Genomic DNA, 26247 nt, shown 5'->3' on the forward strand with positions numbered 1-26247 from the left:
GTATATTGGATGTCACAATTCTCAGCTCTTTACATTGCACCACGTTACTGAAACCTTAGTTAAGCAGAGTACTTAGGGACTGGTGTCACAGAGAAAAAGAGCCTGGTGGTGCTATGGTTGAGCACTCAAATGCTAATTGGAAGCTTTTTGGTTTGAACAAGGTGCTCTGTGGTAGAAAGAAGACGTGGCCGTCTGCTTCTCTAAAGATAACCCCAAACGAAACCACGGCCACTGCCATCGAATGGATTCTGACTCATAGTGAGCCCATCGGGCAGAGTAGAACTGCCTAATCTTCCTCCGTTGAGTGGCTAGTGAGTTCGAACTGCTGATCTTTCAATTAGAAGCCCAATGCTGAAACATTATATCACCTTGAAGATCCTCTGATTTATAAATCCTATTGGGCTTCTATCAATCTGAATGGACTGAATGACAATGGGCTTGGTTTTTGTTTGTTCTTGGAGAAGTGTTTTTTTATTTGGAGACAGGGACTATGGGTATCCTGAAGTGCCCTGATTTCAGCACAAGTTCAGAGAGTTCCTAAATTTGAGATTATATAATTGCTTAAGTCTTATTTTCCTTCAGACTGAAGACATGCATAGCAACAATATGTCTAATTGAATGCCTTTACTAATGAGACCCAATGCTTTAAAATGTTTTCCTCTCTTTGTTTGGAGGGTCCTAAAATGTGTGTGTGTGTGTGTGTAGTGAAATCCAGAGTAAGAGAGAGAAAGCCAAAAAGAAGCCCCTTTCCATGTGTGAAATACCCAACTTTCAAGGATCCAGGAATAGAGAGGTGCTCAGCGAGCTGAAACTGCCCCTGCTGGCACAATTCACACTAGATGGTCTAGATCTCCTTAATGGAGATGAATATGGTGTCATTCCATGGGTTAATATATGTATTGCCATCTCGCTGAAATGAGATAAGTGGTAGCATGGGGTGTGCAGAATGGGGGGTGGATGGAGCAGGCAAGGGCCCGAGGTCCAGCTCCAGTTGTTTGTACTAACTCTTTGTGGGCCATTGGGTGAGCCATTCATCTTTGAGTCTTACTGAACTCTTGAGGAGGAGGAACAATTTAACGTAGATGATACATGTGCCGTCAAACACAAACAGGTAACGTTCACCGTGGGGCAAGGGGTGGGGCTGGAAGGTTGTTGAAGTACAGCTTGAGAGGTCTGGTAATTCTCTATGTCTTGATCTCAATGCTGGTGACAGGACCAATTTCTCAAAATACATATTTTTCAAAATACATATTTTTACTGCAGTGAAGGTATGTACAACAAAACTCTCATGAATTCAGCAATTTCTATAGGCATGAGTCAGTGATATTGATCATGTTATATTGTGCAACTATTATGCCACTATTAATGTAATCTTTACACTTTTTATAAGTATACTGTTCCCTATATATTCTATTCTTTCAGACAAAATTAAGCATATTCTAGCCACCTTAAATCATAATTTACAAAAAGGCCACAAATTAACCACCAAAAAAACCCTCCCAAATTAATTTAATTTTCCTATACACTTCCATTGCATTTGCAAAATTGCAATTTCCAAAGGAGGTCAATAATCACTGCAAGAAGAAAGGAAATATCAGGAAGAGATCGCAATGATTCAGGATGAGTTACTCTTACAGCAAGTCCTCATGACTGAATGATCACCTGCCATGGGGTTCCCTTGAATATGACCTGGCCACTACACAGTCTGATTTATTTTAATAAACTAACTTTTGAAGCATTACACTTTTAAATCAGTTTCAGCGAGGGCACAGTAAGTTGAGACCTGTGCTGAAAATTAGTCATGTTGCTGCTTGGGGTACTATTATTCCATAATACAACATAATGAAATATCAAGTGTGTCAGCGCACAGGGAAACCAGGAGCATATGAACAAGGATGCAAACAGTCCTACTAACACAGGTCATATTTAGACAATGCAGCTTTTTTCTTTGCCACTAAAGACAACTTCCACTTATGGTGAAGGTTATTACACCATATCTGTGTTGAAAGAAAGGGGTTCTAACAGTTGAGCGCTAGGAGGACAAAGCTATTATACTTCAAACAGAGCAATCCCTGTTACAGTGAAGGAATGGGGTCTTTTTCATTGTGAGCCTTGAAGAGACTCCAATATAACTCAAAAGCCTTGAGATGGAGTTCCTCAGCAAGGTTGACAAGCGTATCTTTCAAAAAACTTAGTTTCCTAATAGCCAGAGGTTGAAGTCTTACAAAATACAGATTTATGTGACAATAAATTGGCATAACCCTTTTAGAGCTATCTAACAGTCATTAGTGTAATAGGAAAGTACATTCTCAATGACCCCAGCATGCAACTTTTAGGGATGGATGTACCCTGCAACACAGCACTCCAATCTGCACACAGACAAGAATATTCATAGCAGCTTTATGTTTGAACATTAAAAAAAGAGAAAAAAAGAGAAAAAAACCCTCATCTATGTGAAAGGGTATAAATAAATTATAACCTATGGAGGTAAGGAAAAAGTATTGCTATGAAATTATAGAAACCTCTTTTCCACAAGATTCTCAAAATGTAAAGCTGTGGTTTCTCAATGTATCCTCCATGCGGGCCTTCACACTTCTTAAGATATTGTTTCCATCTCTCTAACATGTCCCCAAAACATTGTGCACTTTTGAGTCATGCCAAATCAGTGCAGCAGTTTTGATAGACTCTGCACTCAAATCATGTTCCTTTTAATGTACTTTGAGTTTGGACAACAAGAGATGCCTGGAGGAACCAGGATTAGGGTTGTAGGGGTGGGTGGGGTATAGGGAATGGTTTCTTGAATGAAATTCTTATAGGAGAGCCCTTGCTAATAAGCGTGAATTGTAATGATGGGAAAAAATTCTTCTGTGCAAGTTCCCTAATCTTTTCCTCACTAATATAGTTTCCAGTTACCTTTAAACTTCTTCATAACAAGACCCGCATGATTGTCCTGTTTCCATAGAGAAAATCTACCAACATTATTCTTTGGAATCCCCCCAAGACAGACTTACTGCCTTGATTTTAACTGTTCCATCAATATTCCCTTGGAAGTCACTGTTTTGTTTAGACTTCTTTTCTTCTGAAGTCACCCGGAGGAGACAAAGACAAGTGCTTTACTATAGAACTTGTCTGCCACCATTCAATGATTTCAGAGACATTTTAAAGCATATTTTGTTTGGCATATACTGACACATGTATGAACTATAATCTAGTAGCAATAGCTTTTATTTATCTTAGTATTTACAAGATGACATATAGTCCAGTAATAAAAGAATGACTAGAAAGACATTTATCCACATGATACACCTTACGATATTCTTGACTATCAACCCAGTTTACAGAAGAATATAAAATAAAAGTATTTTAAAAGTCTACAAAGAGGCAAAAACAATACTGACAAATACTTAGAGACATGCATTAATAAGGGTTTAATGAGATGCAAGAGAGTGATAAACAACAACTTCTGTATCTAATCTAGAAGTCTAGTGGATTTCAGTGGGCTACGGAGATAATCAAGGACACAAGAATTTATTTGTCATTAATGATGCTAACTCAAAAGGAGTAACATTTTATATCTTTGGTGACAAGATCAACATCAGAGAAAACAACAAGATTGGCAAAACTTCAGACATTTGACAACTTGGATTTATGTTGTTTAAGCAGCTGTACTTCTATAGGGTTTTCAATCTCCATGATGAATGAAAGAAGTACCTTTATCATTTCATAGTTCTTGTCAAAGAATCTTTGCCTTTGAATGACATTGAACATCTTCCTTATTCATTGTCCAAATTTCACATGCATATGAGGTGTGTTAGTCTGGGTACTTTAGAGAAACAAATCCACAGAAACTCATGTATAAGAGCGAGTTTTATATAAAGGTTAAGTGTGCATCAAGAAAACATCCCAACCCAGTGCTGCCCAAGCCCACAAGTCCAACATTAACCCATAGGTCTGACATCAATCCACAAAAGTACTCCCTCATCTCACAAAACACATGCAATGACACTGAATGCAGGAGGAAAGCCGAGTCAGTGAATGTGTAAGCATCTCAGCACTGGCAGGGGTCTCCACACGGCTGCTCCAACACCCAGGGCTACATCGGGGTATGTCCATGCGGTTTCTCCTCGGGGATGTCTTGCAGGAAGTAAGCCTTCCCAGCTGAAGCAGGGAACTGGCTAAGGCAGCTGCACCCTGGTTCGACCATCAGAAAGCAAGAGACCTGAGAACCAGAAAGGCGAGGCTCACCGAGCCATTTATTCCTCTGCCCTTCAATTAACCCCACATGTGTTTATCCACCAGGTTGGCACAATAAACTAACTACCTCATGAGGCAATTGAAAATCCCATGGTTCTGGCCAGGTGGATGTTAGCCCTCAAAATCCTCCATCCCCTTTACATCAAAAGGAGACCGTAAAGAAACCTGGTAGAGAGACTGGCTAGGGAACATTGGGAGGAGTCGTAATCACTAGGTGCATTCACGTCAATCCTGACTCATAGGGGCCTTTGTACAGCAGAGTGAAACACTGTCTGACCATGCACCAGCCACACAATTGTTATGTTTGAACCCATTGTTGCAGCTACTGAGTTAATTCATCTCCTTGAAGGTTTTTCTCTTCTTTGCTGACCTTATACTTTACCAAACATGATCTCCCTCTCCAGGGACTGGTCTCTCCTGATAACATGTCCAGAGTATGTGAGAGGTAATTCTCACCACCCTTGCTTCTAAGGAGCACCCTGGCTATACTTGTAAAAGGCACATTTAATTGTCTTCTGACCGCCTGTGGCGCTTTCCATGTTTCAATATTCATCACTACCCCACAATTCAAATCTATCAGGTCTTCCTTGATCTTCCTCATTCACGTTTACCTACATTTGAGGTGATTGAAATGACCATGGTTTGGATCAGGCAGACATGAGTCCTCAAAGGGAAAAGAGTGGGGAATTTATTCAATTCTTAAAAGATAGATCAAGACATTCTGCTGTTGGTGGAAGGTTCAGCTACTGTTTCCAAAACAGCCTTGTTGAATCCAGAGCATAACCTCTGGTCCTTGCTGGGTAGAGAGTACCATAAAAAATTTGGAGATGGAGCATGGCAGATGTCTCTGGATAACACTGGCCATGCTGTGTTGCCTCTGCCTTTTGCCTTAGAAAAAGATTGAGAAAATTGGAGAGGTGAGGTAGGAAATAAGGCTTGGAGGAGATTTTGCTCAAATTATTAAATGATTTAATGTTTACATGACCCAACCTTGCTTACTGAGAGCAAAGAGGACTTGAGGCATTTACGGATGAAGATCAAAGATTGCGGCCTTCAATATAGATTGTGACTCAATGTAAAGAAGACCCCAATCCTCTCAACTAGACCAATAGGTAATATCATGATAAATGAAGAAATGACTGAAATTCTGAAGGATTTTTTTTTTTTGGTCTTGTTTGGATCCCCAATTAATGCTATGTAAGCAACAGTCAAGAGAGTAAAGACTGCATTGCATTGGGTAAATCATCAGAAAGCTGTATCAAATGAAGAACAACTTGGCATCAGGATTGGAGGAAGGCTTGTTAACAACCCTTGAGATGCAGATGACACAACCTTGCTTGTTGAAAGGAGGAGGGCTTGAAGCGCTTGCTGATGAAGATCAAGGACTGCAGCCTTCAGTATAGACTACAACCCACTGTCAAGAAGACCAAAGTTCTCACACTTGGACCAATAGGTAACATCATAATTAGATCGAGAAAAGGTTGCAGTTGTGTAGGATTGTGTCTGACTTGGATCCACAATCAATGTGCGTGGAAGCAGCAGTCAAGAGATCAAAAGATGTATTGCAATAGGTAAACCTGCTGCACAAGGCCTCTTTAGAGTATTGAAGATCAAGCAATGTTATTTTGAGCACTAAGGTGTGCCTGACCCAAGTTAAGGTATTTTCAATTGCTTCATAGGCATGTGAAAGTTGGATATAAATGAAGGAAAACTGATAAAGAATGGATGCATTGAAAGATTAGTACTGGTCCATATTGAACGTGCATGGGTTACTGAAAGAGTGAAGAGATCGGTTTTGGAAGAAGTATAGCCAGAATGGGCCTCTGAGGCAAGGATGATGAGACTTTGTCGCATATGCTTTGGAAATGTTGTCAGGAGAGACCGATCCTTGGAGAAGGACATCATGCTTGGTAAAGTAGAGGGGCAGAAAAACAACAACAGAGGAAGGCCCACAGGAAGATGGTTTGACACAGTGCTTGCATTGAGAGGCTCAAACATAAGAACAATTGTGAGGACAGTGCATGACGGAATAGTGTTTAGTTCTGGTCTACAGAGAGTCGCTATGGGTTCAAACCTACTCTCCGGCACCTAACAACCAAAACAACAACATGTGGTTATAACACAACAGCAGTTGTGAGGCTGGTGCAGGGTCATTTTGTTGTCGATAGGGTCACCGGCTGACTTGATGGAACCTAACAATAGCAACAATGACAGCATGTGATCATCACTATAACAGATATTTTATACTCAGATGAGATTAAAACCTGTGAAACGCTGCAAGCAAAAGATATTCTCTTATAACTCTATCTAGTTCTTTACATATGCATATTCAAGAGTAGATAATGCTATACAGTGGTATTAAAATAACATTTTCAAGCTAGCTCACTGGGTTTTTAACTTTAACAAAAAGGAAGTTTATTTTGGTTTCATAATTAGATGTAGATCTTTGTGCAATATGATAGGCACATTTCCATCTGTATTTAAATATTTATATATCCAATTTTAATGGTGACTTAGAAATTGATAGTAGAAATATATAACTTTACATAGTTAATGATTTATTTTGACATTTGGATTGTTTGCATTAAGACATTTCAACAATACTTTGATGACCATTTTATAGAATAAGCTTTGAGTATACCTATGATAATTTCTTCAGATTCTTAAAGAGGGATTTTTGGGTCCAATAATATATATATCAATACCTATCAATACATTTCTTTCCAGGAAGATTGTACTCATTTACAATAGAAGTGCATTATTAGTGAATTCACATCCTGTACAATCATTAGAAAAAAGTGATAATAATTTTATATTTATCTAATAGATCCACACTATTTAAAAATGTGTAGAACTATGATTAATTACTGGTTTCCACCTAATCATTTGTGTCATATATGCATATGTCATTGTGTTCCGTGTTTCTCATATAACACAGGACCTGTTTGGAAGATGATACCTGTATAACTATTTCCTATCTGTTGTGCTTCAAAAATTCTGTATTGTTTATTGCTTACTTTTCCCTTTGCTAAAGATGATGTGTCTTTTTGTTTGTGTGTTTATTTGAGAAATGGGAACAGAAAGATGGAACAATTTCCTTCTAAATAAAGACCTACAGTGTAAAAATTTTGCTACCATGCAGACATAAAACACAGTATTGTAGAATGGAGCTTTTTGACTAGCACGTCTGGCGTTTGATTATTTATCTTTGCCCTGTTCCTGGACAAACAGGTAAGCCTAATTCACAACCTATGTTCTCCCTGCCCAATGTTTAGAGAGATTGATGTTCTTGCATGAGAACAATAAATCTACAGGCAAACTGCCCATAATGTCTCTTTCAAGATGCTTAGTGGTAGAGGCTTTGGACAAAAGAGAAAATTTCAACTATATTGTTTCAAAATTCTTTGAGGAATAGGCAGTTGAGACTTGATTGATGGGCATTTCCTGCATCATTTATGCCCAATGTCTCTGCAGTTTACTTCGGAAAACTCTAATTTATCTTCGCAGAGTAAATTCACAAAGTATGTTTTCTGGATGTGAGACCCCTTTCCCTTCTGTATCTAATGCAGGAAGCTGACATGTTCAACAATGACTGAGGGGATATTGCACATAGGGTCAAATTTAAAAGAAAATGGAAGAGCCTTCCAATGAAAACAAACAACACCTCCTATCACACACAAAAGATGTCTGATTCTGACCTCTTTCCAGTTGGGCCTTCTGGTAGTTACATAATCTCATGTCAGCATGATAAATAGAGTGAAGGGGTGGAGTTTAGCCTGTCAAACAGAACCCAGCCTGCGGAGGTTTCCTTGTGGGGGTGGCCTTCTCATGAGGATTCTGGGAAATTCCTCTCTTCCTCCCTGGAGGCAGGGTGCACTCTCTCTCTGTTTCACCTTCCTGTTGGAGAGCCACACTCAGAGAGCTGGAGGAGCCAGCACTTAGATGCTTCCACTGGCATTGGATTCACAAGACTTTCCACCCACCGGCTTCTGATCTTCCTGAATTCAGCATCATTGCATGTGCTATGTGAGTCTAAAGAGGAATTTATGGACTAATATCAGACATATGGCCTAATATTGGACTTATGGGCTTGATCTGGACTGGGCTGGGATGTTTTCTCAATATACAATTGCTCTTTGATATAAAGCTCGGCCTTACACACATATGAGTGTCTCTGGATTTGTTTCTCTAGTTAACCTGGCCTAACATTGTCCTGTTGACATCAAAGGCCTGAAAGGTTCCCATCAGGACTGCTGGGTGGGGTTGGGGGCACCTGGCTTCCTCTGAATCCAGCATGTGGGGGGAACATAGGCTTGCCATTTTATTATTCCTTGGATGGACTTCACTGACCCTTGGGGAAGTAACGTCATTACCTGGGGAAAGGCTGATGCTCTGAACCTCCATGAGTCTTCTCTGGCACTGCCCCTGGCTGGAGGGTTTGGGGTTTTATGAAAACTTGGAGAGAGCAGTAGAGGTTTTGGGTGCCTAATTTGCCTTTGCGGGAATGGGAGGTTATAGGGCCACTTTCTCTGTGATGTTTGACTGGGGTGTAGCAGTTATTCCCCAAGTTTTCTGTCTGCAAGCTTTCCTTTTCCTGCTCTTTTGGCTACAAATAGCAGGCTTTTGCTGAGGCTCTTTTAAAAGAAGAAAAAAGGGCCTTAACTTTTGGTGATTACAAATGATGGCTCTGCAGTTTCACATCAAGGCTAACTCTTACACAAAGCAAAAAGAAATCTAAAGGAACCTCTAACTATGTTGATTCTTGGATCCTTTCCTGTTTTTAGTGATATTTAGTTGGAGGAATAGGAAAAAAGTATGTCTATTCTGTCTTCCCAGATGTGGTAGGTGATCTTCTTTAGAATAGTCTGTACAGAAGGAATTTTAAATTTGGACAGACTTGGAATGTATGATTATTTTCCTCAAAGAGTTTGTTTTTAATATTATGAAATCAATGTTCTATTTTCTGTGTTCTACAACCTAGTTGAAGACCTAAAGTAAGCAATATGACATGGTTGGTAAAACCTACAACATTCATGTCAATCACAGAAATCAAGTTCAAATCTTGTCACCCTCAACTACTACTACTTCCTAACTTCTGACCTGCAATGAGATGCTTACCTTGTTAAAGATCCTTTCCCTCTCATGTGTAAAATGAATTTGCTTCCTGCCTGCATGTGGAGAAAATTAAATGAAATATCTTAGATTTGAGCGCCTGACACCATGCCTAATGAGTATTAGTCAGGAAATGAATTACTTTTGTTCTCCTTATGCACATGAAGAACTGTATCATATAATGTTCAGTTTAAATATTCCCATAGCACGCCGTAATGTGCGAGATAGCACAAAGTACTGTGTGGGAAGTGATGGATGCTGGTGCTTTGAGTTTGCAAATCATTAGCAGGCTGAGTCGAGTTGGCAGACAGGTTTTATTTTGTCATCACAGTATTTTAAAAGCATTCAAATAATTTACCGGTGTTTAAAAATTAGAATAGTTGACATGAAAATTTCAATTCCTGACTTCTCTTTGCATAGCAGAAGAGCTAACAGTCTTAGGGCTGCACTTCAGGATGGTGGCTGTCCGCTGGGGCTGAGCAATGCCTGCCCACACTCTGCCAGTATCACAGGCTCGACTGGGCTCCTTTTCTAATTTGCATCGCTTGACTGACCCTGTAGGCATTTGAGTTTTAGAACTCTTATCAACCTTGAACAATAGTCACCCGCACTGTGTAATGCTACACACACACACACACACACACACACACACACACACACAATTCTTCCTTCATCTAATCCTTTTGGGAACTGCTTCATAAGAAGCCTACTCTGGTCTAACACATCACAATTCATTTAAGATTAGGAAAAAAAGATAAAAGGAAGCGTTTCGATATTTTAAATTTATTCTTATTATGGGATAGACTGCCCCTAAGGAATTATGTGTACACATTTGGGGATTATAAGTATAATAAATTGGAACCTTGGTGATGTAATTATTACATCTTGGGCTACTAACTGCAAAGTTAGCAGTTCAAAACCACCAGCGACTCTGTGAGAGCAAGATGGCGCTTTCTCTCCCCTAAAGAGTTACAGTCTTGACAACCCACAATGTCACTCCTACTCTGTCCTACAGGGCCACCATGCATTGCAATGAACTTGATGGCAGTGGATTTGGAGTTTTCTTCAATTGAAGCAGGAGGAGGTACCACAAGTGCAGTGGTCCCCATCTACCAGCCGCCCCCCTGAAGAAAGAGGAAACTTTCTGTTCCCAGACAGGTTTACAGCTTCAGAAACCCACCGGGGCAGGCAATTTTACTCTATCCACAGGGTCATTAAGAGTCAGAATTGACTCCATGACTGTGTTTTTTTGTTTTTAGTTTTTCAACATTTTACAAAGCACATTCACACCGTCGGATTCCATCCTCACAACCAGTAAGATACTTTATCTATATTTACCGTTTGGTTTATAAATAGAATGGCAGGTTTCACTAGATTTTCAATTCAGAGCTTTTTGATCCTCCAGAGGAGGGAGAAGATAGAGACATCTCTAGGTCTGTGAGATGCAGTAGGGCTACTCAGAGATATTCATTTTGCAGGGTCTTGAGATTATGGTGTTCTCCATAGAACACTTTGAGAATCAATAAGGCATTATCTTATTAAACTTCTAATATTGACAAGTTGTAGCAGTTATTGAATTTAAATATTTATGAGTGAGAAATATCTAATTACACACAACGCAATCTCCTCTTCTCATTTCTTAGAGAGCCACGAAGAATCCTCAGTACGCCATTTAGCAGTTAAGTTTGAATCATCAGACTGCTATTAAAAGTGAACTCAGGGTAACTTATAAAATTTAATTTATAGGTGCACTGATATCAAACGGGTTGTGAAGATGAAGTGAGCTACTCTTAGGGAGAAAGGAAAAATTAAATGCATTGTGAGGAATACCATGGTAACTCAATATCCTATGAGATGCTTAAATTACAAGGCATGGCAGATCGAAATCAGTGATGACATTTTGAAGCAGATGCTTAATTTTCTTTCTTGTTATTTTAAATTCATAAGTACAGATTTTAGCATCCCCAGAAAGTTCACCTGGATGAAAATGTCCTTTTTTTTTCTGTGTGATTTAAAATGTGATCTCAACTTAGGTTAGTGGTAGAGTACCATTGCCAGTCCAAGCAGAAAAGGGTTTGGACTTTCTCTCGGGGAGAATTTCTATTATCTGGTGTTTTTAAAGAAATTAACAAGCTCATGTTAAGACTCTGTGGCTTGCTAGAACCCAAAGCAAGAGGATCTAATTTCCTGATGTGCTTTTCAACACAATGTTAAACACAGTTAGAGGGAGGTTAGGAGAAAGTGGCTGACGCAGGGGAAGACACTGGGGGATTTGCAAGAGTTACAGTCAACAGAGGCAAATACTGTTATATACAAAATCCTGCAACAATGGGGAGCTATGAGTGGATGCTTGGATAGACCAACAGGCTGGATAGGTAGGCTGAACAGGTGGGTCAGGGAGACTGGTCCATACCCATGAATGTATATATAGACCTATATATGAATATTTATTTTTGCTGTAAATATACCCATGAATGTGGAGGAGCACACAGGGGACAAAGTCATGATAATATCTTAGAAATAAAAAAATACAAAACTTGAGGGATGGGTCATTGGGCCTAGGGGATCAGGATTATAGTCTTAGAGGTCAAGAAATTCCATTAGAATAACATTGTTTACAAAGAAAATGTTCTACACCCCAATTTGGTAAGTAGAGATTGGATCTAAAAGCTCATGAGAAGCCATCTAAAGTGCAATGGCTGTTCTTTCCCTAACCAGAGTAAAGAAGAGTGATAAAGATCAGAAAACACATGGAAACAATTAATTCAATGGACCAAGAAAGATTAGTCTCCATGATTCTGAGCTGGAAGACCTAGAGGGTGCCCAGCTATGACTACCAACTGCGTCAGAATGTCCTGGCGAGGGTGGGAGAACAATGCAGAGCAGAAGTCAAAGTCACCAGAGGGGACCAGGCCTGCTGGCCAGCTGGAGACTGGTGGGACCATCCGGACTATGGCTCCAACTTTTCATGTCTGCAGCTCGACTCACTTCTGCTTTAGAATAACAGAGAGGCAAAAGACACCCTTTACCCAAGGAAAATGTTCCTAGGGGTGGGAAAGAAAGAGTAATGGCACAGGGAACATGCGGACGAAGTATAACACGCTAACGGACATAGAGGGACTGCGAGGGATAAGTTAAATCAGAACGTATGTGAATTGTTAAAAGTAAAACTGTGGTTTAAACTTTCACCTAATTTACCATGAAAAAAAAAAGAGGTTATAATGAGGAGGAGGAGATGCCAGACGTCAAGGGAAGTACTATTTTGACTCCTTGCATTGAACGGATTTGAATATTATTTGAATATAATTGATTGGATTTGAATAAAATTTCCTGGGTATGTTTGATATACAGTCTTGAAATTGCCAATAAAGGCATCATTTTTTTTGAGACATTACCTCTTGCTGTACAGATAAATCAATGACATTATTTATTTCCATACCCTCTCTGGTCACCCTTCCCTCAGCTCACCATCTCAATGCTTTAAACCTGAAAAGGGAGGTTGAATTTCAGTGGATGTGATATCTCTTACTAACTATTGATCAATAACACATTGACTTCAGATTGACTTGGTTAAAGATCCCAAGTCATCTTTTACCTTAATAGTTACAGCATATTCTTATTTGGGACAATTAAGAGCATAAATGGATTTGCGAGACAGGTAGACCTATGTTTGTATCCTAGCCTTACCACTTAATAGTTCAGAATCCCTAAGGCCCCTACTTTCTCTCAGCCAAGGGCAGCAGGGAAGAGGAGGCTTTGTGGAAGAGCCGGGTGCTAACCACAGAGAGGGATGCGATAGGGATTTCTAATAGAGATAAAATGTTGAATTCTGTGTTTGATGACCAATGTATATACGAGCGAGGCTGGCGGATGTTCTGGGGAGGCTAGTATCATGTAGGCACTTTGCTCACTTTGGGGCTGAGCACTCTATTCTCATTTTCTAGTGTTTGCACTTCTGAGATGTGTCCACTAGACCTCCCCCAGACTCCCCTTGGCCACCTCAGCAGTAAAACCATACAGTCCAAAGCCAGAGGTAAGGAGATGCCCTAAGGGAAGTAAAGCAAAAACCTCACTGCCCTCCAGTTGATCCTGACTCATAGTGGCCCTATAGGACAGGGTAGAACTGTCTTTGTGGGTTTACAAGAGTAGAAACTGTTTACAGGAGTAGAAAACCCAGTCTTTAGTGGCTGGTGGTTTCGAACTGCTGACCTATAGACTGCAGCCCAACCCTTAACCACTATGCCACCAGGGGTCCTAAGGGAGGTAAAAGAGTTGGCAGTGGAGGCTGGGCGTTGACAAATTCTTAGATTTTGAAGTCTCTGGAGGAAATCAGTGGATATTTGAACTTCCACATGTGGTATCCGAGTTTTAAAACTCAGGTCTAGTCTTCTTGAATTTGGCATCCTCGACAGTACCACCAGGCCTGGAGACATTTATTTTCTTCATTTTAAAGGAATTTGGTTGTGGGTTGAACCTTATGAGCCTTGGAGAAGAGTTATCCTGCCTCATTATATGTCAAACTACTTTTGTTCAAAAGATTGAAAATACTTATTTCCTTCTGAGACTGAGGGTTGTGAAGGTGTATTTGCAAGTCTCTGTGGGAAACACCAGAACCCTGGCATTTCTGTAATGGTCACTTTGAAGGCCAGTGTCTTCCTGATGGTCCTGTCCTTCTTGTGCTCGCTCTCTCCTTATGCCAGTTAATTACAGCAGTGAGGGACATTGTGTTAGCCTGGTTGTCTAGAGCAGCGGTTCTCAACCTGTGGGTCTTGACCCCTTTGTGGGTCGAACGACCCTTTACAGGGGTCTCCCGATTCATAACACTAGCAAAATTAAAGTTATGAAGTAGCAGTGAAGATAATTTCATGGCGGGGGGGGGGGTCACCACAACAGGAGGAACTGTATTAAAGTTAATAACTGTATTGAACTGTCACGGCATTAGGAAGGTCGAGATCCACTGGTCTAGAGATACAAATCCTGTGACACTTATCTATGTCTAAGAAAGAGTTTTATATCAAGAAATAATCAAATGTGAAGAAGGCATTCCAATCCAATCTAACTGAAGTCCATAAACCTGATACTAATTCATAAGTCCCCCTTCAGTATCACATAGCCTGAGAAACAGGGAGTTTCTCAGGGTCCTCCTTATAAGAAGGCCACGCCCCCAAGGAGGCATCATCTAGTTGTGACATCTGATTGACAGGTTGGACTCCACCCCTCCACTTTCATACATCTTCAAATTGACAACATCATCTATCACAGGCATGTTTGGAAACACAGGTGATTTAAGGAACATTTCTGTGTCTCAGCATGCTGGTCCACAAAGCCTAACGTGGGTAACTACTGAACCCCAGAAAGGTATAGTCACCAATCCTGCTGGGTTTGGGGTGCTGTTTAGTGAGGGACTATGCATTCTAGGAAGAGGAATGGTCAGTGTGGGGAGGGCACCAGAAGGTGAGATAAGATGATCAGGTGTAACCTGAGTGCTTCTCTAACTCCAAGGCCTATTCTTTTGTCTTCTTGAAAGCTGTTGCAGAGCCAAGAACTGGCAAGCAATCTGTGTAAAGTCACAAAGACTCTTAAACGAAAGCTTCCATGGAAATAAACCAACTCAAATAGGCTGTATCCACTTTTCATAATCCTTCTAAATCTCACCAAACACTTTCCCTTGTTACAATCCAAGATGCCAGCTGCTTAATTTTCAATTTTGCTTCTGGTTGGTTAAACTTACTACTTTCTGTTGTCGCCCCTTTATGTGAAGAAATGTAATCCTACATGCTCACGCCAGACTAGCTTATACTCTATGTGGTCTGAGTGGAAGGGAAGAATAAATAGAAACTATTTGGTGCACAACCCTTAGCAGTGACAGGGGATATCACTGAGATCTTCGACTCCTCTGATATGTATTAAATACCCGATCGGAATATGGTCCGCTTCCCAAGGGAATGGGAAAAAGGAGAAGGCTCATTCTAAACTTTCCCAAAGTGTTTTAATGGTGCAATAGACTCACTCATTGCCATTGAGGGGATTCTGCCTCACAGCAACATGGTAAGAGAACAACTATCCTGTGGGTTTCTGAAGCTGCCAATCCTTTCTCCGGAGGAGTAACTGGTGGGTTTGAACTATGAACCTGGAGATTGGTAGCCGAAACTATAGCCTCTATGCCACCAGGGTTCTTTCACATTACCCTGATATTATATAAAACTGTGTGCTATTTTTTGATGCTACTTATTTGTTTGTTTGGGAAATGGTCTGTTAATTTTCTTCAGAGGTGACTAAGCCTTGAACATGCTCATAGACACTGAGAAATTTCTTTCTTTCTTTCCGGACCATCTTTGAGAATGGTTCTTCTGAAGAACCCTTTTGGGAAGAACTGTTTTAAGTGACTTAATCTTGTTTTGCAAATTCCAAATTGACCAGTCAAATGAGACATGATACTCCCCTTTGAGAATGACATCATGGAGGGCCATCACTCATTTTTTTAATAGTGGCTGCTTGCTGACATCAAAAAATGGACTCAAGGTCAATAGCCTACTGCATCCTTAGCCTTTCTTTGCTTTGATTCATTCTAGTTTTCTAACAAGTCATGATTTCATTTGGGGGGGGGGGGCAGCAAAAAATTACTTTAGTAACTTCCCTTGAAGCCAAAAGTGGGTTAATTACCCAATTTTAGACAATGAGGCAAAAATGGAAACTTGCAAGGCCAGCGTCAGAGGTAGGCTTCTGAGGACAAATATAAAGGGATAGCCCTTGATTTTATTTTGATGTGATGAACAGAGGTGTGTTCTTTGGCTTATAGGTTTGCTATTGTGAAGCTTATAGTTCATATTTCTATTTATTAATATCTATTTTAGCCCTGATGGTGTTGGGGATGTAGTGACTTTCTTGTGTTGGTAAAGGGACAAGCCAAAAATTAAAATGCACTACCCTGAGAAACAATGGGCAAAGAGGTACACCAAGAACTTGGTTTCCTGAATACACTGTTTAGCCATTGTCCTGATGCTTAATCCGTTTATCTCCAAACCTCTCATTCAGTCAACTGGGGATTCATGATGCTTTAAGTCATTGACAGGTAAGTGTTTTAGTTTCCTATTGCTGCTGTAACAAATCATGTTTAGTAGCTTAAGACAATAACAAAACTTCATTTAAAATTCTCCTGGTCTGAAATCGAAAATGGGCCCTACCAGGTTAAAAGCAAGATTTTGGCAGGGCTACATTCTTCTTCAGCCTCCAGGGGAGAATCTCTTTCTTTGCTGTTTCCTCCCACATTCTGGGCTGCTAATCACAAGGCCAGTAGTTGGAAACCACCAGTTGCTTCCTGGAGAATGATGAGGCTTTCTACTCCTGTAAAGATGGACAGCTTCAGAAACTCACCGGACAGTTCTATCCTGCCCTGCAAGGGTGCTATGAGTCAGCATCAACAACACAATGACAATGAGTGGGAGGCTGCCTACCTCCCTTGACTTACATCCACTCCTCCATCTTCGAAGCACAGTACTGTCACGTCTGCTCCCATCTCTGTGATGCTGCTTCCTCTGCTTTACTACCTGCCTACCTCTTACAAGAACTCTTTATTATTATTAAATTATTTTAATATTTAATTTTTTATTATGGTTGTATTTTTTATTCCTTTAAAAAATGTGATGAGGAATTTGTTTTTATTTTTAACATTCTTTTCCTAACAGTTTTATTGGCACATAATTTACGTATCAGAGAATTGAATAGTTTGCTCAAACATATTGAGGGGGAATTGTACAATTACCAGCACATCCATCCTAGAGCATTCATTCCCCACAGGGTTGTTACAAGACCTCTTAAGACTACATTTGACTCTCCTGTATATTTCAGGGTAATTTCCTCATCTCAAGACCATAAATTTAACTTCATTTGCCAAGCCCACATTTCAGAAAAGGTGATATTCACAGGTCCCAGGAGGTAGCACATGGACATCTTTGGGGGCCACTATTTTATGTATAACAGCAGTTTCCTTTGCTTCTTGGGAAGGAGCCCTGGTGGTGTAGTGGCTTACACATTGAGTTGCTTACCTAAAAGTCAGTGGTTTGAACTCACTAGTTGCTCCACTGGAGAAAGATGAAGCTATTTGCTCCCTTAAAGCTTTAAAGTCTTGGCAACCCAAACGGACCATTGTATTCCCTCTTACAGGATCACTGTATTTAGAATCAGATCAATGGCAGTGGGTGAAATTTCTAGGGAAACTTTTATAGCATTTGGACCTGTGCTAAAAATAATAACAAAAAATAAAAATCTTTTATGGTATATTATGTACACGTAGAGGTAATAAAATATGGCCATTATCCACTGCCCCAAAGTAATTACTGTGAGGTTAAATGTTCAGATAAAATAGGAAACATTTCAAATCGGATTGTAGTAGAAAAAATGAGGCTTACAGGTGCCACCGAAGCATGCGACAGTTGAATGAATTGATGTCTGTCCTTTAATTCTCTCTGCTGCTAATCTTTCATCTTAAACAGCTGGGCATCTTGACGGAAGAGAGTTCCTAGGATAAAGGACAGATTCACTGGGAGCTAAAGGAATTCGTATGTGGAATCAAGAGTCTCCCACAGTGATGGGCAATTATGAGCTAAGGAGATGCACACTCCAGTAGTAAGAGGTGGTCACAGCATGCTATTTAGGCACTGTTTGTACATAGTGACTGATGTTTTTTACTTCCTTTTAAAATGCACTGGATTCTGTATGCTAAGTACCTCACTTGTCCATCTGAGACGTTGACAGACTGAAAGCTGGGACTGGGGGAAATGTTATCTCGTCTAGCAATTGTAGGTCCCCAAGTGATGAATATTGGACTTATGGACAACTTGTACGTAGCCTTTAATATTACATAAAGTTTCCCTTACTTTGAAACGACTGAACTAACATCTACTTCCAGTGAATTCTTCATCACAATCATCTCCACTTATTACTGCTAGTGCAGTTTTTAAATAATTGAAAAGACTTTTGAGTCTTTAACTGAAAAATAAAGGAAATCTATTACAAGTCAATTCCAACTCATAATGACCGTAAAGGACAAAACAGAACGTCTCCCCAGATTTCTAAGATTAAATCTTTATGGGGGAAGACAGCCCCACCTTTCCCATGGGTTTGAATGTCTAACCTTGCCATTCACAGCCCGATGCTAAACACACTGTGCACCTAGAGCGTCTCTTTTTTTTTTTTTTTAGTTACAAAAGGAAGGCTAAATAAGACATGTATGTACTTGTTCCACCTTATCCACAAATCAACTTGAAGACACGCTTAGGAGCGGATATTGTTGTGAACCAGTGAACTGCACTCCTTTACTTGGTCTAAACTGGCCCTTACCTCCTTCCTGTATAATCCATTTTCCCATCTACTTACCATAATTTTCTACCTACCCACTTTGCAGACACGGAAGCAAGTGTGTACGTATTGGAGAGACAGATGCCTGTGTGGACCGCCAAGAACAAAGGTATGCCCGGGGTACTGGCATGAGGAGAATCAGCATGTTGAAGTCAAGTTCAAACTTCTTGACTAGAGAACTGTGAGAAAATAAAGGCACTTGCCTGTGGGATTTGTGCTATGGCATCACTGGGAAGCAAAGACAGACAGGCCTTTTCTGTTATTTATGAACTTCTGCTTGAGGGCTAGGATGCTACTCTTTCTCACATGCAGACGGATCTTAATGGAAAGCTCTTGGCACTAACCTTGCTGTGCCACTGTTCTCTGGACTGAGTTCCGTGACCTGGCAAGCCTGTGTTGGTCTGTCTGCCATTTTCTATGGTCATGGCTCTGGATGGAATGACAATTGCATATCACAAAGGACTGATACCATCTTGATCATTTTAACCTGATAAAGAATTTCCTTGCGAACGTTTTGACTGTAGATCAGATTGTGTGTTCAAGACATGCTTGGCTTTTCCTGTTAAATCAGAAATAAAGGGTTTCTTTTAGCATTCCTCATTAACTCCCTGTGTGTGCTTCTACTTAAGGGACTTCTATTTTAATAGAGAAAATACATAACTGAAACATTTCCGAAGACTTAGTAACAAATAGATCAGTGGTAGCATATTTGAGGTGAAATGACTGTCTTGGACAGAACTTATGTTTATTTTGGCCCTCAAAATGCTCTTATAACTGGATTATGCATATGAAAATGTTGAATCTTGGCCTGTCTTAAACTATTTTTTTAAGTGAAAAAAAGTGAAGAGCCATTTTAAGTTTAAATATTTATTTTACATTTCATTTTATTAATACTGAATAATGAATACATACCTTTTCTATCTTGGTTTTAATGAAAGGAGACTCATCAGTAATGCTTTCAAAATCTACGTCTTTCCTTATCTCATTTTTCATGGAAAGCATTGTCATGTTTAACAGTTTCTTTTGGCCAACTGATGATCTTAAATAACTTTAATGAAGTTAATGATATGAATTAACTGCTTAAACAAATGAGAGGAATTTAATGAATTTTTAATAATGTTAATTATATTTCAATTTTAAGATATGTTTTCAACTACTTTCATGTTCTGGAAAATTAACCGTAGAAATTACATAAAAACATGTACACGGGAATGCAGTTTTCCCTTTTCCTTCAGGCTTTGAAACAACTTGACTGAGTACTAGTCCGTATTTAAAATTTTAATATTTTGCATTCATTTTAATTACTTATAAAATAGAATTGTAATATTTATCTTTATCAGTAAACTTTTTGGTGTCCCTTTATATTGTGCAAGTGCTTCATTTGCCAAACTCTTTGCCTTGGGGTGAATTCTCTACCATTGGGCCTCTCAAGTATGGAAGCTCTGATCTGCAGGCCGGAAGAATGGCTCCCACCTGCACTGCCACCGATCTCTCAGGATCATTGTTCCCATAATAAAATAATTCATGCACCTACAACCGAACCATTCCTTGACCACAGCACATTTCACCCATGGGTCTAATGGGTGAATAGAAATGAGATCTGGGTGAGAAATTCTCCCCAGCGGAGGGTGGGTAACTTATATTGAATATTTTCCTTGGCACCCAAGTTTCTCCTTTGTAAATAATACCCCTATTTTGGGCATGTAGCCAGATGATGACTTACTTGTATTCTACATACTATTTTATACTGAGCGACATACTTTCAGATGCATTGTCATTTTCTGTGGGAGCATATTGGACACATTTGTGACATCCATTTTAAAGATGAAAAAACTGAGTCTTACATGAATTCAATGCCTTGTGTGAGTTTCCAACCACCCTCCCACTGCTGCTAGTTTGCTGTTGATAGAATACAAATCGGACACTATTCCACCTCTACTTAAAATTTAGGTTTTAGTGCAAACTCTGTACTATGGCTCATGGGTAGCTCCATATTTTGGCTTCTTGCTTTCTTCCTCAGTCTAATACTTCTCACTTCTCACTGGAAATTCCCACCACACCAGCCTCTGTAATAATAATACTAATGACGAATATTATTGAACACTTACTATGCACTTGGCATGATGCTAAGTGCCCCTTTGCCTTGCTGTAAGGAGACCATAGAGCATAGGTGCCCACCCATATTTGACTTATCACCTCCTTTTCAGAAAAAAAAAATTACTCAGCAGCCCTTGGGCAATGCAAAGCTTTTGTACTATGGTCCATAATCCAGGATAAAGTCTATGTGCGTTTGCAATCCCCTCGATCATTTGAGTACCTCTAGGGAGCAGCATTGCCCAAGTTGAGAACGTTGCTCTAGACCAGTGGCTCTCAACCTTCCTAATGCCACAACCCTTTAATACGGTTCCTCATGTTGTGGTGAGCCCCGCAACTCCCGCCCCCCCACACAACCATAAAATTATTTTCATTGCTACTTCATAACTGTCATTTTGCTACTGTTCTGAATCATAATGTAAATATCTGATATGCAGGATGTATTTTCATTGTTACAAATTGAACGTAATTAAAGCATAGTGATTCATCACAAAAACAATATGTAATTCTATATTGTGAAATATTTATTTCTATTGACAAATAAGTGAAGTTTTGTCTTGAAGCATGGCTAACAGTCTTCTTGCCGTATGTAGGCGTATCTGCATGTGGGTGGACCCGTGTTTTCCGATGGTCTTAGGTGACCCCTGTGAAAGGGTCGTTTGACCCTCAAAGGGGTCCTGACCCACAGGTTGAGAACCGCTGCTCTAGAGGATGCTGTTTCGACAAGGTGGAAGGAATTTAGGGTTCTTTGAAAAGCATGAAAGCAGGATACTCTAATACACGAACAAGAAGTAAATTTTGTGCTGAGTCACGAAAATATTGGGGTTCTTTGTTGTAGGGACTTGTTTTGCCCTAACTGGTCTTTGACATAAATTCTCCTTCAAGAAAAGTAATGTACGAGGGAGCGCCCAAACAAAACCGTAATTGTGCTGGGCTGAGTGGAGCTTTCTTTGCACCATCTTTCCTGCTGGGCGTGCATAGAGCAACTCACTTTGCGTTGGTACACCAGTGGCGTCGCCTGGGAAGGTTCTCTTTGGTCACAGTGAATTTTTTTCATAAAAGTAGTTTTGCTCAAATCTCTTTGTGTGTGTGTATGTGTGATGGATGATTTAAGAGAACTGTGTATGGCTGTGAAATTTTGTTTCCTGCTTAGAAAAAATGCTGCAGAAACTGTTGTGATGTTGAACACAGCTCACAAGGACAGCGCTATGGGAAAAACTCAAGTGTATGAGTGGTTTTCTCATTACAAAAAAGGTGAACTGTCGATGATGACAAACATCATTCTGGACATCCATCAATTTCCCAAACGGATGAAAATGTCAACTCGTAGTGCATTTGGAGTTTGTTCCACCAGGTCAGACTGTTAATCAAACTTTCTATTTAGAGGATCTGAAAAGATAGTGTCATAATGTGTGAAAGAAGAGGGCTGATTTTTGGCAGATGGGAATGAAGATGGGCAGTTGGTTTTACCACCAGGACAATGCACCTGCTCATGCAGCCATCTCAGTGTGCCAGTTTTTATCAAAAACAGCATGTCTCTTTTGCCCCATGCACCTTACTCACCTGACCTCACTCTGTGTGCCTTCTTATTTCTATGAGTGAAGAGAGGCATGAAAGGACAGTGGTTTGATGACATAGAAGGGGTGAGGAAAACAATGAGGGAGGTGCTGTCAGCCATTCAAACAGATGAATTTGAAAGATGTGTCCAAGAATGGAATTGTCATTTAGACAAATGTATTAAATGTAATGGAAATTACTTTGAAGGTGATACATTTGTTTTGTAAAAACAGTTAAATACATAGCTTTGAAAACTTTCCGTTTTGGGGGGTATGCCTCAGAAGAAGCCCTTGGAGGACATGTAGCCTGCATATTCATCTTTAACGTGTCAGACTCTCAGGGTGCAAAGAACAAAAGTGCTCTTTTGATCCTTTGCCATAAACCTATGTGCAACAGAACACGAACCTTTCATTTATTATTGGTCTTTTACATCTTATGTTGACTGTTCAGTAATTAGGGAGAAAAGAGTACAATGGGAGAGATTGTTCAAGGTTCCCGAGTAGCTTTGGAATATAAATTACCAAGTGTCACCAGCTTTTGGATCAGCTGGCCCTCTTGATCAATTCAGATTTGGTTGAGTGGTTTTATTTACCTTTAAAGAGGAGATGGGTCTATATTCTGTATCTCCTCAATAACCTGGTTTATGTAAAATACAAGACTGCTTCTTCTAAACCATTAATTAAAGACATAAATCTCTCTTAGGTAAATGGTATAAACATAAACATTCACAAATTATTTATTAAAAACCAGGCTGGCTAAATTTCCATATAGATTAAATTTGAAATGTGTGAAATATTGCTTTCTTTTTTCCCGATGGCTGAAAACCTCTCATGTTTATTTTTGTGGTCTTGGGACAATGCACTCTGTCATGTTTCCATCGACCTGGGAGCCCGAGAGTCATAGTCCTCGATGGTCATCATAGGGCAAATTTGCATACCACTTTGGAGAAGTCTGGGAAAGGTAAGCATTGGAGAAAATATGAAGAATGTGAATCCAAATAAAGTAGAATTGATTTGATAAGAATTGAGAAACTCATATTGACCTTGTAGCCTTTGAAACAAACAGACAAACAAAACAGTTGATCACGCAGATGGGGAGGAGCATGTTTGGTACCAACTTTAGATCATCTTGGTCTTACCTTGGTATTGGCTAGAAAAAAAATAATCTCCTTTTGCTAGAGATTTATTGGGTACATGTGGACACATACACATATTCATGCACTCATTTTCACCCACATTCATACCTCACCTCAGACGCATACGCATCCTCACACACATTTATACAGCCTGCACCAGCACACTCACACCCACACGCACATCCCTGACTGGGCTCTCGTACAGCACGATTATGGGTAGGTTTGAGACTGAGCACTCATGTACTTCTCGCGATTGTTTCAAGCGGATGTTCTCAATGGTGGTGCTTCGCACACATTGGCATCAGTTGGGAAATGTTAGAGGTGCAGACCCTAAGCTGCACCCAGAAACACAAAACTAAAAACTCAAGTCAGGCTCAGTCAGTGCAACCTTACAGGTTGAGCGGCTAGACAAATCCCTGGGAGAAAGGGGAGGCTGTGTCCTCCCAAAGATCGATCACCTCAGGACCCCTGGGGAGCGGGCGTACTCTTTCCAACCAAACCAGATGGCACTTGGTTTGGTATCACATGACAGAATCATGAATGGGTGTTTTCAGGGTTACTCTTACTTGGGCAGTGTGGAAAGGATTACTAATAAACGAAAGACACAGCTATTACCTATGACAAGTTTTTCCTCCAAATTTTTTGTGGTTGTTGAAGATGTATATATATATACCAATCCAACGATTTCAGCATGTACAATTCAGTGAGATTGATAACATCCTTTGAATTGTGTATCCAGTCTCAGTCACCGTTTGTGAGTTGTTCTTCTTTCATTAACACACTCACTGTTCTCTAAGGTTCCTGTCTAATGTTTTGAGTTGGTCAGTTTGAGCGCACACACACACACACACACACACACACACACACACTTCTTAAAAAGCAGACATTTTTTATTGGTTACATTATTGTTTGATTTATAGAAGATTTCAGGGGGGTAATTTTGGATTGAGTTTTAAGGATCATCACAGGGAATAGTTGTAGGGGTTTATCCACCCTCCTCAATTCCAGCAAGTTTTGACTTCATGAGAATTTGACATTTTCTTCTGCATTTTGTCCATTTGGATTAGGATCCATTGGTAGAATCTCTGTTGAAAAAGGCCATTCATGGTAGCTGGGCACCATCCGGTTCTTCTCATCTCGTGGTAAAGGAAGCAGTTAGCCTCTGAGACAATTAGCTACACAATTCATATCCTCTTCCTATTCCTGCATCTTCTTCCGCTGTTGTTCCAGAAAAGCAAGGGCCAACTGTTGTGGCTTAGATGGCCTCTTGCAAGCTTTTAAGGCACGGGTCCTATGCACAAACCAGGATGTAGAATAGCTGACAAAGGCTATGATGACTCGTAGAATTGAAACCAAACCTGCCAAGTCTCTATCCCTGCCTCCCACCATCCACCAGACCCAGAGCTGCCTTAGGTTAGGATGAACTGACCAGCTTGAATTCTCTCTTGACTCAGTTTAGAACCAAAAGATAGCCTTCATAGAGGAGCAAGTATGCATTAAGCTTCTTCAGATCCTCTTTGTAAGTAGACATGGCATATCTTATGAAGCAAAACATTGAAAAGGGACAACAAAAGCATCCCAAATTTGCCCATATGCCTCTAGTCCTCATATCCAAGGACAGTGGGGAGCCTTCCAGATAAGTAGCCATCCTGGCACACAGACCCTGAAATATTGCCAACCTACAATTGTCCATGGCACATATAATCTCTTATTTATGAAGAATTTATTTAAATTTTATTTTTTTTGTGATTGTATGTTTTAAGACAACTATCTATTACCACTGAAATTCCCATTGTCTTAAACTATAGGCGCACTGTGTTAGAAACCTGATTTTGCCCTGAATAAGGAGCACACAACAAACAAGCCCATAAACGCTGTGCGTGCATTTCTAGTTCTGTTCTCTCTTCTCCCACATCCTCCTCTTCCCCTTTACCTTTTACAAAGATGACAGACACTTTAGGGAAACAAAATGTGTGAACTTGGTGATTTATAGCTTCATAAATTGTAAGTCTAAATATTGTTTTCAGCATTACCCTTTTCTGTGTATTTTTCCAAGAAAGAGAATTAAAAGAATATTTAAGACGAGAGCTCTTTGAAAGTCTGCACCCTAGGGCTCCTCAGAATAATGTTTCAAAATGAATTAAAAAAAACACTTATTCTTATGATTACAAAAGAATATTCATTTATATTGAAAAGCAATGCTTTTACAGAATTATGATACAGCAATGTGTAAGCATATTAAAATATATTTTTAAGAGAAAGCAAGTTGAAGGATCTGACAACGACCACAATTCCAAGTGGGAATGAGTGCCCATGATGTTTGGAGATAGCTGGTGCAATTCTTATGCCATATGAAAATGCCTGTCCTTTTCCCTGGGTGATGAACCACAGCCCTGGTAGTGTGGTGGTTACTCATTTGGCTGCCATCCTTAAGACCAACAGTTCGAAACCACTAGCCCCTCGGAGGGAGAAAGACAGGACTTTCTATTCTTGTAAACAGCTACAATCTTTTAAAATAAATCACAGGGGCAGTTCTACTCTGTCCTGTAGGGCTGCTATGAGTCAGTATCCACCCAATGGCGCTGAGTTTGGTTTGGTTTGGAATGAACAGTCCAGGGATTTGTTAGCTAGATGTAGAATGGGAAGAACTGTTCAACTTCAGTAGCTGTTGGGTGTTTTCCAGCTGGCTCAAACTCAGCGACACTCTGGACAACAGAACGGAGCACTGTCCAGACCGG

The sequence above is a fragment of the Echinops telfairi genome, unplaced genomic scaffold, assembly GCF_000313985.2.
Source record: "Echinops telfairi isolate 266 unplaced genomic scaffold, ASM31398v2 ScPeMD7_70;HRSCAF=299, whole genome shotgun sequence".
Classification (NCBI taxonomy): Eukaryota; Metazoa; Chordata; class Mammalia; order Afrosoricida; family Tenrecidae; genus Echinops; species Echinops telfairi.